Raw genomic sequence first — 17,089 nt, 5'->3', positions numbered from 1 at the left:
GGAGACACAATAGACTGGAGGTGAGTCACTGACTTTTATAGACATGCTGTGTGACCAGGTCATTGTGCAGGGAGGGGGAGCAGATAAGCTGTGGTGACTGGTGTGGATCCTGTATTAGCCCACAGATGCATTACGTGTCCAATAGGATAGCTGAGATGTAATATTTACCCTGCCGATCGCTGGGGGTTACCCTACCGATCCGTCTGCCGCGGTCAGTTTGGTGATGTCACACTTGATATTAACGACCTTTTTTCAATAATCTTTATGTCTATATGGATTATAATCTACTGTTTATAAGGATCTGAGAAATTGGACCCGTCCGGCGACGTTTTCCGCAATGCAGAGGTTAGGTGGTGCTTTGGCCAGTTAGGGTCCATTCGCACGTCAGTATTTTGCAATCCACAGCCATTCCGCAAATATGTCATCCGCAATTACAGGTCTGTTTCTAGGAAATATTTAAAAAAATGTTAGTACCCTAGCAACATATATTCCTGAGGACGTACAGTTGGTAGAAACTGAAGGTTTTTGCGGAAACGCGGATACGCAAAAAACAGAATGAAAATCTGGAGAAAAAAAAAGTGGATGGTCTCCAGGCCATAAATCCACTGGATCCTTGCACAGTAGATCACATCATGTGCATGGGAGGGGGCGGGGCAGAATTAGTTTGTAAAGCAGGAGAACCGACCAATGAAAACAGACCGTGTGTAAGATTGACAGCTTCCTTCCAGGCAAAAGGTAATTAGGCATTAACCCCGCCCCCTTCGCTGATGTCACCCGCAACACACACACACACACACACATATACAACAACAGAAGCTAGAAAGCGGTGAAGACATGGCAGCCGCGCCCCGCCCCCTTCTCGCTCCCTCTTCCTTTCTCCTCCCACCTCCGCATCCCTCTTGCGTCACCGGGGAGATCGGCCAATCAGAGTCGCCGAGGCAGAAGGTCGCAGCGGCGCGGGCCAATGGGAGGGCGCGTCACGTCGACATCCCCGCTTCTCTCCCAGGGAGCGCGCCTTGAGGGAGTCAAAGGGCGCGTAGAAGCGGTTCGCGATGCAAGCGTTTGGGGGCGCGCACGGGAGCGGCCTGTGAGGAGAAACAACCGGCACCGGGGGCTCCTCCCCCCACCCCCCGTCAGCACACCGAGTGACCGCATTCTGGACTGACTGTAGCCGTGTTTTGGTCGCCGCCCGCGCTGGTTACTGGGGCCTTAGGACGTTTTCGTGTCAGGACCTCGTTACCGGACTCTGCCGTGCCTTCGGAGGTCAGACGAGGTCTCTCTAAGCTCGCCCCACGCGCCTCGTTCTATCGGTTCTCGCTGGTTTCCCATCCCCTCCCCCCCACACTTCCACCCCGGTTACCGGAGGAGGGGAGGAGGGGGAGGTAGGCCGCGGCCCCCGCTGGGTCCATGCGCAAGTTCGCGGCCTTCCCTCCCTCCTCCTCCTCCTCAGCACCGGCCCCAACACCGCGGGCCTCCAACCGCCAGGGAGACGGGATTAAGGACTGAGTACAGCCCGGGGAGCAGCGCACACACACGCGGTAAGAGCTGGGGCATGCTGCGGGCACTGGGTGCTTAGAGGGTGCCATGGGGTGCCCACCAATGCCTTGACTGTGGGCTCTGAGCAATGCAGGGGCCCCTGTGGGTGCACCGGATCGCCCTCCCCAGAATGGATTTCCATTGGTCAGAACCATAGCCAAATCCGCCACGGTGAACTTGATCGTCTAGCGATGTCTGTGTTGACATTGGGTCCTAGGTGATGGGGTTGGCTTTCCTTGGCCCTTGTTATCCGGCTGTGGATCCCAAATGCTGGTAAAAATTAAAATACCAGGAGTTGGATCTAAAAAAAATATTCACTATGTTTGCACCAGAGCGCTATGCCAGCCATCGTCTTGTGTGGGCAGTTGCCGATAGCAACCGGTGAGAGCTTCCTCTGGTATGACTGTCCCATGATCGCCGCTGTTCACGGTGCCCCCATCTGATTTGATGTCAGTATATGGTGTTGGACAAGGGCAGTTTTGGTTGGGGGCCTGACCCAATGGGCTGTGCGGTGTGCCAAGACCTTGTGATGGGGTACACGGCCGTCCCTGACCACTGTGATGCTCTAGTAGCAGGTGTTCTACCCTATAATATTAGCGCACATTAGAGAGATCTGTGGATCTATCTTGGGGTGTGTACAGGTTCTGCTGTCTGTTAGTCAGGTCCCTATGGGGAAATTGCTCTGCCACGTCTCAAGCTGTGTGGTGTGGAGCCGTAATATGGCATTTGTACGGTCTGCGGTGGGTCCATATTAGGTCTCCAGTCCTATATGGAGGGCTCGCTCACTCATGCCATATTATTGAGGAGACCATGACTGTAAGCTGTCACACGTGGTGCCCGCAGCGTGCCATGCGCCTGTGTGCAGCCTCTGTTTAGGTGCACAGTATGCCTTGGGTGGCTCCTGCAGAAGCTTTCCTCTGGCCGACGTTGGCGCACATTACATAGAAGGCGGAAAACTGGTTGTGGTGAACAATGCTTTATTTTGAGTCCTTCCTGCGCGGCAGCTCTTCTGCGCCTCGCTCCCCCCCCGACATAGGCCAGCGTGCTCAGTCAGAAAGCAACCCCTGATTGATATCCAGAAGCCATAGCGCTTGCTTCAGGGAATGTACACAGACGGGGCTGCAATAGACGTATTCAGTGTGGTCGGATCTCGTGCCTGAAGACCCGCTGATGATCAGACGTTGAAGATCTGCGCTCTGACAGACAGCAGCTTGTTGAGATTTGTGCTGTAGCCTTATTATGCTTAGGTAACGTGTCTGACAGCTCTGTAGACCATTTACTGTAATACAGCCGGGGCCGGCCAGCAAGGCTGTCCTAAACCTCTGCATGGAGATATCCAGCTTGTGTAGCAGCAGTTTCCCTTAAAGGGTTATCCTGTGATTAATAAAAAAAAAATGAGAATCAGACGACATATAGGACATGACAATCTCCAAAGCTAGATCCAGCCCTGTACCTCAAATGGATCCAGAGATCTCCCCATTCATTGCTCTGCAAGATTTATATCAGGAGGGCGTGCTCTTTCTCAAGGGGAGTGTCCTCTTGCAGCTGGTGACAGTTGAAGGATGGAACCGAGCATGTGCGTCCGCCTCAGTGAGGTGGACACAGAAATTAGAGCAAATACAAGGTGGTGCTATACAGAGATTTGTAGAATAACTCAGCGGCTATACAGAATTTTTAATTACATGCAATTGTAAAAGTAGTCAGATCCAGGTGCTGGTTTGAAAACTGTAGGAAATGTGTGTCTGTGGGGGGTACGGATTGTGTTTATAAAGGTGGTGTTTGGGGTGGGGGGGTTGTTACCCCTTTGACAGTGTCAAAAAGGTGTGTAAAGACCCTGTGCTCCACCACCTTTACCACCAGAGACGTCTTCCCTCAGAGAAGATGGAAAATGTTCTCTCGCTGGAGGATCGTGGTGTTTGGTGAGGGAATATTTTGGATTTCAGAAGCTGGAAAATGAAAAACCACCGTCTGATGTCTCCTCACACTTCAGCTTGACCAATAGAAGAGAATTTGAAGTGGCAAACACATTTCACAGTTTTGTGGTTTGTGTACGTTTTTCCCGCTGAATTAACCTGACCGGAGGGATGTAACGTCGCCTGCGCTGTAAACGCTACCACTTACACTTATGGAACCCTGGGCGTCGAACGATGATTTTGACGTGTTCGTCAGCGATCGCAAGAACGTCAAATGCATGTCGTTCGATGGTTCAGTGCTTTTACACGTAACATCACTTTTGCTTTATTTTACATTTATTTAAATTTTTTAACCATTTATTAGTGTAAAGCAGGCATGCTCAACCTGCGGCCCTCCAGCTGTTGTAAAACTACAACTCCCACCATGCCCTTCTGTAGGCTGTCCGGGAATTATGGGAGTTGTAGTTTTCCAACAGCTGGAGGGCCGCATGTTGAGCATGCCTGGTGCAAAGGGCCCTTAAGAGATCGTTGTCTCAATTTAAGTCATTCTGTGCCTGTGCACACATTTGGTCTTGATATATGTAAATAGACATGACGTGTGGCTAAAATAAACGCTAAAGCTACGAACATCATGAGAAAACCAATCCGCTTGGTGCACCTTCTGCCTAGCCAGAAAAACGTAAGGACCTGACCTAGCGACACCATGTGATTGCGCAGGTCCTTTTCCCCTGTAGGAGGCTAGGTGGCTGACCTGTTGGTGGCTTGGATCATGGTCCTTCTGGGTGGAGTTGCTATTCCTTTCTCTTATGTAAACAAAGCTGTGACAAGAAAACCATGCGGCCACCCCTCCTGGATGTATAGACTCGGGCTTCCTGTAATCTGGTGCCCACAGGACTGGACGTGTAGGATGGGGGGGGGGTTTGGCAGCCCACTAGACCATCAGACTCTAAGCAGGATGTAACTCTGCATTCCTGTTGCTTTAATTGTCCTTGTCTCTAACATTACTGACCAGTTTGACAGAATATATAATGGAAAGGTTTGCTGCAGGCGACTGGTGCGTAGCTTTCACCTATGAGTGTGCCATTGTTGGGAGCAGTGGCTGCCTTCTAAGGTGCGGCTGCGGTGGAGATGTGGTTGGTGTCTTGGATAATATTTCCTTGTGTAGGTTTGCCGTTGCAGACCTTTGTTTTGTAAGGCTCCTGTTACTCGCTTTGAAGGTAACTGTCATACAGGTCTTTACTTATAGGGCATTGTCTGTCCTCTGAGGTCTCCAGACTGGTCGGGCGGCTTAGTGACATTAGAGGAAATTCCACTAAAGCCAGATTCACACGGCGGCATTATGAGTCCCTATTAACACCGCACCACCTGTCCCCGAGGGTTCTTGCATCACTGTAGACCCTGCCTCAATATGCCGGCTGTGTGAAACTAGCCTTGGGAATAGCGTGTATGTGGCTGTACATCTGAGCTCCAAAGGGGCCTTTCACATCACGTTTTGATCTTTGCATCAGATTTCTTCCAATGGAGTTCTGTGACACTGCGTAGGCCTACAGGTTTGTATAGGGCGGTATGAATAGGCCAGGCCCATATAATGTGAACCTCTGCTGCTCGACTACACTTGCCACATGGAGAACCCGATGGCACGGTGGCCTGCCGCCTGACTCAATTTTTTTCTTGTTTATATAGGAAAGAAACTTCAACATCTGTGGGACACCCTAGATTGGGGGAAATTAAGAGATCTACATCTGTGATGGGCCTGCACCTCTGTCTGTATGGCCAGTGACATTACTGGTGCTCCCTGAGTTTAATGGTACAGCAGCAGATGGAGACTAAAAGGGTGCTCTTTTTTGACCACTGTTCAGCAATAGAAAAAAAAATATGTGAAAGGCCTATTAAGGTGCCATGTTGCATCCCTACATTTCCGTGTGCCCCCAATCCCCCAGTGTACCGCTGACTTCCTATCGAGGAGTGCTTGGGTGACAAATACACGGTACTTGGGTGCCACATGTAGGGACCTTGCACGTATCACCTTATGTGATCTGCATTGTGTGAGGCCTAATGCTATTTGAGTGCTTTCAGGAGATGGTTATCATTTCTAATTATCACTAACTACTAAACCTGACGGGGTGGATAAAAATCTATTATTTAAAAATAAAACATTTTTTGATTTAAATCATTTTTTTTTTATATAAAATGCTTTTTGAGGAAAATATTACCATCCAAAGGTTATTCCATCATGAAATAAAGATTAGTTTTTAAATTATGTAGAATAATGCTGTATGTGGACTCCCATATTGTTGAATGGATTAGGCAGTGGCCGAGGGACAGACAGAGGGTTGTAGACAATAGAGTATATTCAGACCAAGGTCTTGTTACCAGTGGGGTACCTCAGGGATCTGTTCTGGGACCCATATTGTTTAATATCTTTATCAGCGAAATTGCAGAAGGCCTCGATGGTAAGGTGTGTCTTTTTGCTGATGACACAAAGATATGTAACAGGGTTGATGTTCCTGGAGGGATACACCAAATGGAAAAGGACTTAGGAAAAAATCTGGCAACTAAAATTTAATGTTAAGTGCAAGATAATGCACCTGGGGCGTAAAAACCAAGGGCAGAATATAAAATCAGTGATACAGTCCTAACCTCAGTATCTGCGGAAAGGGATTTAGGGGTCATTATTTCAGAAGACTTAAAGAGGACCTTTCACTAGAATAAAACATCTAAACTAACTATACAGACATGGAGAGCGGCGCCCGGGGATCTCCCTGCACTTACTGTTATACCTGGGCGCCGCTCCGTTCTCCCGGTATGGCATCCGGTATCTTCATATGTTAGGCTCCATCCAGGGGAACCTGTCGGCGTCTCCTTCTCCCATGCTGTAGCGCTGGCCAATCGCAGCGCTCGGCTCATAGCCTGAGAGAAAAAGCTTTTTTTTTCTCTCAGGCTATGAGCTGAGCGCTGCGATTGGCCAGCGCTACAGCATGGGAGAAGGAGACGCCGACAGGTTCACCTGGATGGAGCCTAGCATATGAAGATACCGGATGCCATACCGGGAGAACTGAGCGGCGCCCAGGTATAACAGTAAGTGCAGGGAGATCCCTGGGCGCCGCTCTCCATGTCTGTATAGTTAGTTTAGATGTTTTATTCTAGTGAAAGGTCCTCTTTAAAGGTAGGCAGACAATGTCATAGAGCAGCAGGAAATGCTAGCAGAATGCTGGGGTGTATAGGGAGAGGCATTACCAGTAGACAGAGGGAGGTGCTCATGCCGCTCTACAGAGCACTAGTGAGACCTCCTCTGGAGTATTGTGCTCAGTACTGGAGACCATATCTCCAGAAGGATATTGATATTTTGGTGAGAGTTCAGAGAAGAGCTACTAAACTGGTACATGGATTGCAGGATAAAACTTACCAGGAAAGATTAAAGGACCTTAACATGTATAGCTTGGAAGAAAGACGAGACAGAGGGGAGATGAGAGAAACGTTTAAATACATAAAAGGAATCAACAAGGTAAAAGAGGAGAGAATATTTAAAAGAAGAAAAACTGCTACAAGAGGACAGTTTAAAATTAGAGGGGCAAATGTTTAAAAGTAATATCAGGAAGTATTACATTACTGAGAGTAGTGGATGCATGGAATAGCCTTCCTGCAGAAGTGGTAGCTGCAAATACAGTGAAGGAGTTTAAGCATGCATGGGATAGGCATAAGGCCATCCTTCATATAAGATAGGGCCAGGGGCTATCCATAGTATTCAGTATATTGGGCAGACTAGATGGGCCAAATGGCTCTTATCTGCGACACATTATATGTTTCTGTATGTGTGTTTTTTTTTTTTTGTAAATAAATTCCATTAATCCATTCACAATGTCGTACTCTTCCAGAGGTGTTTTTGTAAGATTATTGGGCAGTTTCTCTGCCTACAAGATATTATCACGGATGCTTGGTTTACTTTTGCAGTTCTCAAAACTGAATTTGACTCAGCAGAGATCACATGCCTCTTCACAGCAAAAATGTTAACATGTACAGAGTTGTGAAAAAGACCTTAATCCTAACTTCTACAAACCTATGAATGCAGAATCAAACTAATATGAAAAGTTGTTCTAAAAATCTTCATCTACTTGCATATTATAAGTTATACCAGCACGAATTAGTCTATATGTAGAAAACTCTGATTTAAATCAAGCCTTACTGACTAGTGATTTAAATCAAATCCACCCTGAAACCTGACCTTATAAGTTTGAAGAATATTCTCCAAATGTGTGCAGTTTTCGCTCTGTTAAAAGGGTTGTCCAAGATTTTGATATTGATGGCCCATTCTCCACATAGGTAATATCAGATCAGTGGGGGTTCAACTTCTGGCACCCTCACAAATCAGCTGTTTGAAGAAGCTCCGGTGAGAGCTGTGGCCCATCGGTTGGGCTGTGACGTCACATCGCCTAAGTGCAGCTCTGTCCCATTCCAGTGAATGAGGCTGAGCTGCAATACCAAGCACAGCCACTATCTGAAGGATGGAGCTGTGCTTGGTAGGGCTACTTTAACACTTGCAGCAGAGTGATCAGTCAAGCAGATCTGTCAAAACGTATGCCAACTGATGGCATTTGTAAGACGGATCAGTCTTTCCGGTGTCATCTGGAAAAACTGATCCAGCATTCGGGTATTTTGAATGCCTGATCCGACACTAATACATTCCTATGGGAAAAAAAAATCTAATTCGGCATTCAGGCAAGTGCTTCAGTTTTTTGGCCGGAGATGAAACTGTAGCGTACTGCGGCTTTATCTCTGTCCTGATCTGTCAAAAAGACTGAACTGAAGACATTCTGATGCATCCTGAACGGATTGCTCTCCATGCAGAATGCATAGGGAATAAAACTGATCAGTTCTTTACCGGTATTGAGCCCCTAGGATGGAACTCTAGTGTGACAGTACCTTAGCTGTGAGGAGGCCACGGTGATCACAGGAGTGCTGCGGACTGCAGGGGTGCCGGCTTTCGGATCCCCACCCATCTGATATTGATGAGCTACCAACAATATTAAATGCCCCTTTAAAGAAGGAAGTATAGAGTGAGAGTCGGTCCATTTCCATTATAAAATATAAATGAGGTACGCTTTTAATATAAGCCTATTTGTAGTTTCCTGTTTTGGAAAGTGCGTCCCAAATTTTTCTGTTCCATGAAATAGACATTCATGATATAAACCGGCCAGACATTTCCAAAAAGGCAAGTTGTCTTGAGTGATTTTACTCCTCTTCTAGTCTGGTGTTTTCTACGTCTGAGTGCACACAGGCCGGCTGCAGCGCAGTAGTGCTGTGCACATAGTGGCTTGTTGCTACGCTTCCATATGGCTTGGTGCTTGCTCAGACTGTGAGTCATGCCCATGTTCCAGGATTAAAGGGATCAGAAGCGCACGCTGACACAACAAAGGCACACCTGTATATTCACGCCTTAATAGCTGTATTAGTTCACAGGGAAGGTTACAACGTGACCTAAAAACTCAGAAAAGTTGCCACCAAGATGGCAGGCAGGAATTGATGCACAAAAGCAGAATATTCTAAGCTGTGTAAATCTGATGGTCAGCAATATATAGCTAAGCAAGTTTTTGGCAAAAAATATCTATTTTCTCATTTCCCTGGCTCTCCTCTGGCCCTGCAATAATAATCTCTGCCCCTGCTCTGCAAAGGGAGTGAATACAAGTGCTGCCCTGAGTGACATGTCTGCCTGCTGGGTGACTCATCAGCATGTTGTATGTGTAGGACTACAAGTCCTAGCTGTACAATTACACTGCAGATACACACAGGATCTTCAGCTCATGTGCCCAGCATTTGTCTCCTCACTGCCCACAACTACTCAGTAAAGCCTTAAGTCTGTGCAGCTGAAGGGGTTAAGAATGCAGGGAGAGAGCAGACTGCAGTGCAGAAGGCGTGGCCAGCACAGTGATAGGCAGGGGCGTGGCCAGCAGTGATGGACTCTTATTGGATCTCTCGGGCTTGTGCACAGAACAGAGGCGGGAGAGAAGCTGACATCACAGGTCATGTGACCCTCAGTGAAATCTGAGAAAGCTGCAACTGGAGATTGTGAATTGTAAAGTCCTTACATTTGCCTAATTAGAAAGGTACAAAGAGCAAAAAAATAACTGACACCCCCTTTTAAGAAAGTAATTGCCCTAATGTGAAACCCATCAAAAAGAGCAAGATGAAAAAAAACCAATGTAATGTTATAATGCCCCATAGTTGAGTCAGCGTATGTAATGCCGCCCCAGATGCTACTTCAGGCACTGAAGGTTGGTGGAGGTATGTGGTAATATTGGTGAGAGAACATACCTGGATGGCCCACTTGTCTGCCACTTGCTGAGCCGGTGCCCATGGCTGAACACTGCAACCAGCAGGCACGAAGGACACGTGTTCCAAGACACTTGGGTAGCTCTTAGCTGCCTGTAAGGGGTACTGGTTATACGGTATGTCTGCTGCCAGTAGGGTCTGAAGATTTTTCCAGGCACTCGGTTAACTTGCTATTCACACACCAGAAGATCAGGGAATAAGGTTCCTTATCTCCTATTTACTGGCTAACACGGTACAAATATATATTTTTACCATACACACACCAGAGAATTAAGGCCTAATGTGGCAGACGTTTATCTGGAGGGAAGTGTTCTTTCCCGGCAATCACCTGCTCGCTGGTAGAGGAGACCTCCACTATTACATGTGTTGAACTTTTCCTCAGTACAAGGAGGAGCAGTCGTTATACCATCGCTCTTCCCTATACTCATTGTTGCCGGCAGCAGTTCATGGTAGACACCACGATCTGCCGCCTGCTAACGGTAATTTTTTTATATTTTGAGACTTGGGTTGCCCGATGAACCGGCATTTACTTCTTCATTGGGCAGTTGGCAGCAGTACTACACTGCCAGATCACTAACAATCTGCAGGTGTAATGCAGGCTTTACACGGTGAGGGCATTTAGTAACTCAGAATGGTGATGGGCACGGGGTACTTATCTATTTCATCCAGTCATTGGCCGGCCAGTGGTTTCCTGCGTGTTGAGAGGAGGATCCGCGGTGGGATTAAATAATTTCTAAATTTGATTTCTGTACATCAGAAAAAGTGGACTTAATTGTTTTCCTAGACAGGCCGCTTGCGTCTAGAAGTCTGTTGCTTCATGCAGGTCATTTAGGGTTTTCCAGGCTGATTGCTGTAAAGCCAGCCCTGGTAGCCTCTGGCCTTTAAAGGTAGGTGTGTGCGTGCACTTGTGTAAGACTCTGTTTTATTAAAGGGGTTGTCCCATGTAAATATTCTACATTTTTAAAACCTGTATCTGAACACTTTTGAAGTTGCATGTAATTAAATATCTAGCAACTGAGCTGCGCCTTGTTCACACTTCAGTGAATCACAGACTTGTGCTGTGCCTTTTCTCCAGACAGCGCACATAGCTATTGATTCTAATGTTTCTTCACACACCAGTGGCTTTTCAGTGACCATGGGTCAGTGAAAATTCATGGGGACATGCACCACTTGATGTGGACCACACGCGCCTATTGAAGTCTACGGGTCAGTAAAAAGAAACCACTGACAAACACAGATTTGTTCGGTCAGTGTTTGTTTTTGTTCCCCCCCCCATTGTTGGAAGGAAATGCTCCAGAAATAAGTTTTCAGCTGAGCAGTGTCCGTGGAATATGGATGACACCCAGAGGGCAAGAAACAGACACGCGGTCCACAGGTCCTTCACAGATGAAACATTGACAATGTGAACGGTGCTTTATGCTATTCCGAATAAGGCCTCTTCTTTTTGCTTTTCCTCCTCTGTCAACCTAATACAGAGAAAATGCAGGCTGCTGGTGCCGGCCATATCCCATACCCTGCACCCAGCCTCTGACTGTGCACTGTGATCTGCTGCAATTAACCCCTCAGGTGCGGCACCCGAGGGGTTAATTACAGCAGAGAGTCATAGAAGCTGGGTGCCGGGTATGCGATATGGCCGACACCAGCAGCCTGCGTTTGTATTCAGGCATAAACTACAGTTCTGTTCAAAATAATAGCAGTCGGACATCACTAACCTGATCACTGTTTGTTTTTGGTAGAAATGATATTTCTACATGGCAAATAATTTACTTGTAGGTATAGTAGAATAATAGAAACCCAACAGTCATGACATGCATGCTGCTGATTCTGTGTAATTCAATCACTTATTGAAAGGGGCATGTTCAAAATAATAGCAGTGTGGAGTTCAATGAGTGAGGTCCATTCATTCTTGAAAAACAGTTGCCATTATTGCCCGTATTTAAAGGGGTTTGGTCCAGGTGTCAGAGCTGAACCTGGACAGCCCTCCATTTCAACCCCCAGCAGCCCCCCTGACATGAGCATCGGAGCAGTTCATGCTCCGATGCTCTCCTTTGGCCCTGCGCTAAAATCGCGCAGGGCAAAGGCAGTTTGTCAGAGTTCCGGTGACGTACCGGGGCTCTCTATGGGGCTGACAATGAACCCCGGTGACGGCACCGGCACTGATGGCAGGATTTGGCTCTGCCCTAGCCCGTAAAACGGCTAGGGCAGAGGCTAAACGCCCGCCCCTCAAGAGCCGGTGACGTCACCGACACACTGCTGGTGCGGAAGTTAACCGCCCGGGCAGTGTGTTTAATTGAAAACAAAGAGCCGGTGCCCTGCGCGATCTAGCGCAGGGCACTGGAGCGCGATCGATTAAAAAGTTGATTGGAGAGGGGAAAACATATAAATAAGTGCAGAAAATGATAGGCTGCTCAGCTAAAATGATCTCAAATGCTTTAAAATGGCAACCAAAACCTGAAAGACATGGAAGAAATCAAACTACCATTCGAATGGATAGGAGAATAGCCAAAATGGCAAGGACTCAGCCAACAATCGGCTCCAGGAAGATCAAAGAAGGTCTAAAGTTACCTGTGAGCACTGTTACAATGAGAAGACGCCTATGTGAAGCCGAGCTATCTGCAAGAAGCCCCCGCAAAGTCCCACTGCTGAAGAAAAGACATGTGCTGAAGAGGTAACAATTTGACAAAGAGCACAGTGACGGCCTAAAGAGACATTTTGTGGACTGATGAAAGTAAGATTGTTCTTTTTGGTTATAGTGGCCGGAGACCATTTGTCAGACGACCCCCAAACACTGAATTTAGCCACAGTACACTGTGAAGACAGTGAAGCATGGTGGAGCAAGCATCATGATATGGGGATGTTTCTCATACTACGGTGTGGGGCCTATTTATCGCAGACCAGGGATCATGGATCAGTGTGAATACATCAGAATAGTTGACGTCATGCTGCCTTATTCTGAAGAGGAAATGCCCTTGAAATGGATGTTCCAACAAGACAACGACCCCAAACGAAACCAGTAAACGTGCAACATCTTGGTTCCAGACCAACAAGATTGACGTTATGGAGCGGCCAGCCCAATCCCCGGATCTTAATCCAATAGAAAACTTCATTGGTGGTGAAGTGGCAGCTTCCAATCGAAGCCCCAGCAGTGTAATCCTGGGGCTCTGATCGGTTACCATGGCAGCCAGGATGTTACTGAAACCCTGGCTGCCATGGTCAGCTCCCTGCTGCAGTGTGTGAGGTCCTATTCGCTCTCATAGATCGCTCGGGGTGAATAGGACAAGGGATCAAAAGATCCGAGTTTCTAGCCCCTAAGGGGGCTAATTGTTAGTAAAAAACAAAACAAAAAGAAAAACACCAATACTAAGTTTAAATCTCCACCTTACCTAATTTTACATATAAAATATCTAAACAATAAAAAATAAACATATTACAGATTGCCACGCCTGAAAAGTGCAAGCTATTAAAATATTTTAAAATATCTCCTATTAAAAACGCGTAATTTGTCACCTTGTCCCGACAAAAATTATGATCGGACTGTTCTATTATGGTCCAGACGTTCCATAAAATGCAGAATGCACGCGGCTTTTTTGGTGTTTTAATTTTTTTCGTGTGGTATAGAGTATCGCAATACTTTTTTTTTATGGTATCAAAATCAAATGTGTTTTTAAATTTGGCGACTAAAAATTTGATTTGGCTCCTAAATTTTTCAGGTTAGGAGCCAATGGCTCCTTGATTTTGATGATGATGATGATTTTTTTTTTTTTTTAAGTCTCTGGAGAGCTGTATTCTGTGGAGTGAGGAGTCGCACTTCTCCTCTTTCCGGCAGTCTGATGGAGTATGGGTTTGGTGAATCCAACGTTACCTGCCTGATTGCATTGTGACAACTGTATAGAGGGCTCCAGGTGGCGAACAAAATGGTCGCCAATGCAACTTAGAATTGCCAAATGGCGACAAGACTTTGTAGTCTTGTCGCCATTTGCGCCCAGACCCTCTGCTGCTTTATGAAGTAAGGTCTTGCATCCAGCAGAGACACAACAATCCAATAACAGAGCTCTGTTATTAGTGAGGAGGCTGCTGATTGGTCAGTATCAGCGTGCTGCCCTACCATTGGCTGCTCCTCACACCCCGCTTATCCCGCGCTGAACACAGCAGCTTGCTTTTCAGTTATGAAAAAGGGGAGTGCGCTCCCTGCCGACTGCTCCATAGACAAGGGGCAGCTAAAGTAGACTAGTTATTCAGTCATGCGACGCACGGAGGTGAGCGTTCTGCGTACACTGTGCCATGTGCTGAGGGTGCCCTGTGCCCCCCATGTAAGTGGTGGAGAAGAGAGGGCATCGATGTGGACAGCTGCAGTGCGCTCAGCCACACACAGAATGCCGAGTAACGCTGGCCTTTGTCTCCTCACACTAGCAGATGAAACTGATTCCATAGCTGGTTTGCGCAATTCTGTCACAGGGCCTGGTGCACTTTGTGTGCTAAATAAAAAGAAAGGAATGCTCTGTTGCCAGCATGACCAATCATCGTAATGTCGTGCAGGGTTTCAGATCGTAACAGTGAATGGGGTCGCATTGCAACCCTATACAGCTGTGAGAATTATTGGGGCTGTTATGGCAATGTGCAGGTCCCAAAATGACCCCTTTCACTAGTGGCCATGTGATGTTTGTCACAGCCAAAGGCCCCTTGCAGACCCTCCGCAACGTAGCTCCCGGCCTGACCTCCCAGCACTGCTGGGGTCACATAGCATTATATTGATTTATGCTGCTGCTATGTAACCCTTACAGTTCTGGAATGTATTGGATAATACTGACATAATGCTGTCCGTGTTATCCAATACATTCCAGAACTGTAAGGGTTACAAAGCATCATAAATCAATATAATGCTATGTGATTCCAGTCAGCGCTGGGAGGTCAAACCGGGTGCTGTGTTGTGGACTCGCAGTGGGAGTAAAGCTCGTCTGCAAGGGGCCAAAGTCGCCAGGCTTATCTAACCAGTGGTTATGTAATAAATGGCCATTTAGGACAACCACTTTACTCCCCCCTTTTATTTATTTTTTTTGCCCTTAGTCCATCCTTTTTGTATACACAGTACGGCTGATGTGCAGGAGAGGTCCAACGGCGCTCCTCATTAAAATATGGCTGTTACCTGCCAGGCTTCAGGTGGAGTCTCGACAGAACAGCAGGGTTAGGGCATGCAGCATCGCAGACATGGTGAGCGGGAGAGGTCGCAATTAGGGAACGAAGTTTTATGCGACTCGACTAAGGATGTTTCATCCGAAGTCTATTTGCTCATCCCTAGTCGCAATAATGACTGTACAAGCGTCATGGGCGCATGTACAGTTTTCTTTTTTTTTTTTTTCTCCCTAACAAATGTCTAATGTGTATTTAATAGGCATGATAATTTATCTGCCATTCATGGAACGGGAGCACGTGCCACTGCTCATGAAGTGCCAGGGACAGCATTTTATTTTTTTCTTCTGTAGCACTGGAATAGTATGGAGGAATAATTGTCATGGACGATCCCGCGACAGGAGATCGGTGAGACTGGCAACATGTGGTTTGATCTGACATGTTTTCTGTTTGGATCAAATGACGTCTGTGGTGTTTCTGGTGCTTGTCGCACCTTCTTTTCCCAGGTATGGCCATTAGGGTAATTTAACCTCCATCTATAGTTGCTTCTCCCACAATGCTGTGCGGTTTATAGCTTCAGTTTGGACTTTTGGATAGATTGTGGTTGGATCTCGGCTGAGTTCCTGGTGCTTCCATTGCTCCTTTTTAAGTTCTTTCCTTTCCCTTTTGTATTTTGTATGGATTCTGTGTTGCATTTCCCTATTTGTTTGTATTAGGCCTGAAGGATACTCCTGTTTGTCCTTCCTTTTGGAGGAACAGGTAGTCTTGTCCCTGCTATTAGTACCAGGGTCCTATAAGGCATGATGGGTATTCTGTGTAAAAAAAAAAAAAACTCCTACCTTTTGGGGTCTTCCTTCCCTAGTTCTCAGGCCTGATTGTCATGCTCCCTCCCACACCGAGCATAGGAGGGAAGGAACAGGCAATCGTGCTATGGGTTTGGTTTTCATGGTGACCTAGGCTGCTTAGTTCAGTTGAAGGAAAATCTTGATGCTGGGCTTGGCCCTCTGGTACTGTGTACGGCTGCAGCGGTCAGGTGTGGTATATAAACTTTGTCATTACTGCCGTGGAAATGACGTCAAGGATGCAACAATGGAGGAGGATCAGAGTATCGGTGCTACACCGGGGGTTGTTTGATCCGATTTAGTATAATTTTATTTTACCTTGAACAAATTTTTATAAAATTATTTTTGGGGGGCTGGGGCAATATTTATGAGCATGCAAACTGATATCAAGAGTCGTACCAGTGAATCAGCAGTAAATGTAAAACCTGGCCTTGTGAACATGGCCGTATATCTGCTTCAGTTTTTGGACCCATGTGGTAGTCTTTGGTGCCGTACTGTACATCCGCATGCCTCTGATTTGTATACGGAAGCACATCAGAGGTTTTTCTTGGGGCTTATGCACACGTCTGTATGCAGTTTGGGAAGCACGGCACGTGTCTTGGTGGCTCATCTGACCCAAACTCGCTGCGTCATAGTGGTCTATAATGCATTGAGTTCCTGTCTGACTGCGGCTCTATAGTATTTTACTCCCATCATGTGGATAGGCGAAAAGGTCCAGCCTCCGGTAATGGTAAAAAAAAAAAAAAATCCAGTATTTATTCCGTCATCTTTTTAAATGTATCCACATAATCATGTGGGTACAGTCAGATAGGAACTCGCTGCATTGTAAATTACTATGATGCTGTGAGTTCGGCTCAGATGAGCCACAGTCTGTCCAGGAGATATGGCCGACACAAGGGCAGCGTTTCCCGGACTGCTTGAGCCCTTACAGGAAAGTTGTGAACAAAGTGACCCCCATATATAACGATTGCTTCTAGGGGAGACTACTTTATATCGTACAGTGCTGTGCATGGCACCATATGGGGGCACCCTGCCTACGGGTCTGTAGTACCATAGAGTAAGTACCAATGCGCTGCTATGTTCCTTCTGGGCAAATGTCACATCTGAAGCCCGGCCACAAGTGCCTTGCAAGCAGCTGGAAATATTCCCAATTCTTTGCAGATTGCCACTGACGCCTAACGCTCAGACATTGCAGGGAGGAGGTCACCCTTTCATGCCTTGTCCCCGAAGCCTTTCACATTTGCACCCAGCAACTTGTTCACAGCTTTATTTATTAAAACTGTGTGAATTTCTAATTAGTAGTGAACTGAATAAATATACGTGTTTGGAAAGTTAGAATTGTAA

General features: G+C 46.7%; 1 protein-coding gene across 4 annotated transcripts in view; it reads left to right on the top strand.

Moving 5' to 3' along the window:
* Window positions 1-1,012: 1,012 nt before the first annotated feature.
* Window positions 1,013-17,089, top strand: part of ANKRD11 (ankyrin repeat domain 11) — a 146,394-nt gene continuing 130,317 nt past the window's right edge. For 3 of the 4 annotated variants that reach the window (XM_044269633.1, XM_044269632.1, XM_044269630.1), the window contains exon 1: window positions 1,013-1,538. The gene's annotated coding sequence lies outside the window, so the exon portion shown is untranslated. The remainder of the gene's footprint in view (window positions 1,539-17,089) is intronic. The other variant, XM_044269631.1, reaches the window with a different exon arrangement.

This window comes from Bufo gargarizans, chromosome 10 (genome assembly GCF_014858855.1).
Source record: "Bufo gargarizans isolate SCDJY-AF-19 chromosome 10, ASM1485885v1, whole genome shotgun sequence".
NCBI classification, from domain to species: domain Eukaryota; kingdom Metazoa; phylum Chordata; class Amphibia; order Anura; family Bufonidae; genus Bufo; species Bufo gargarizans.
The sequence above is the reverse complement of the archived record's forward strand: the minus strand, read 5'-3'. Positions and strand labels throughout refer to the sequence as shown.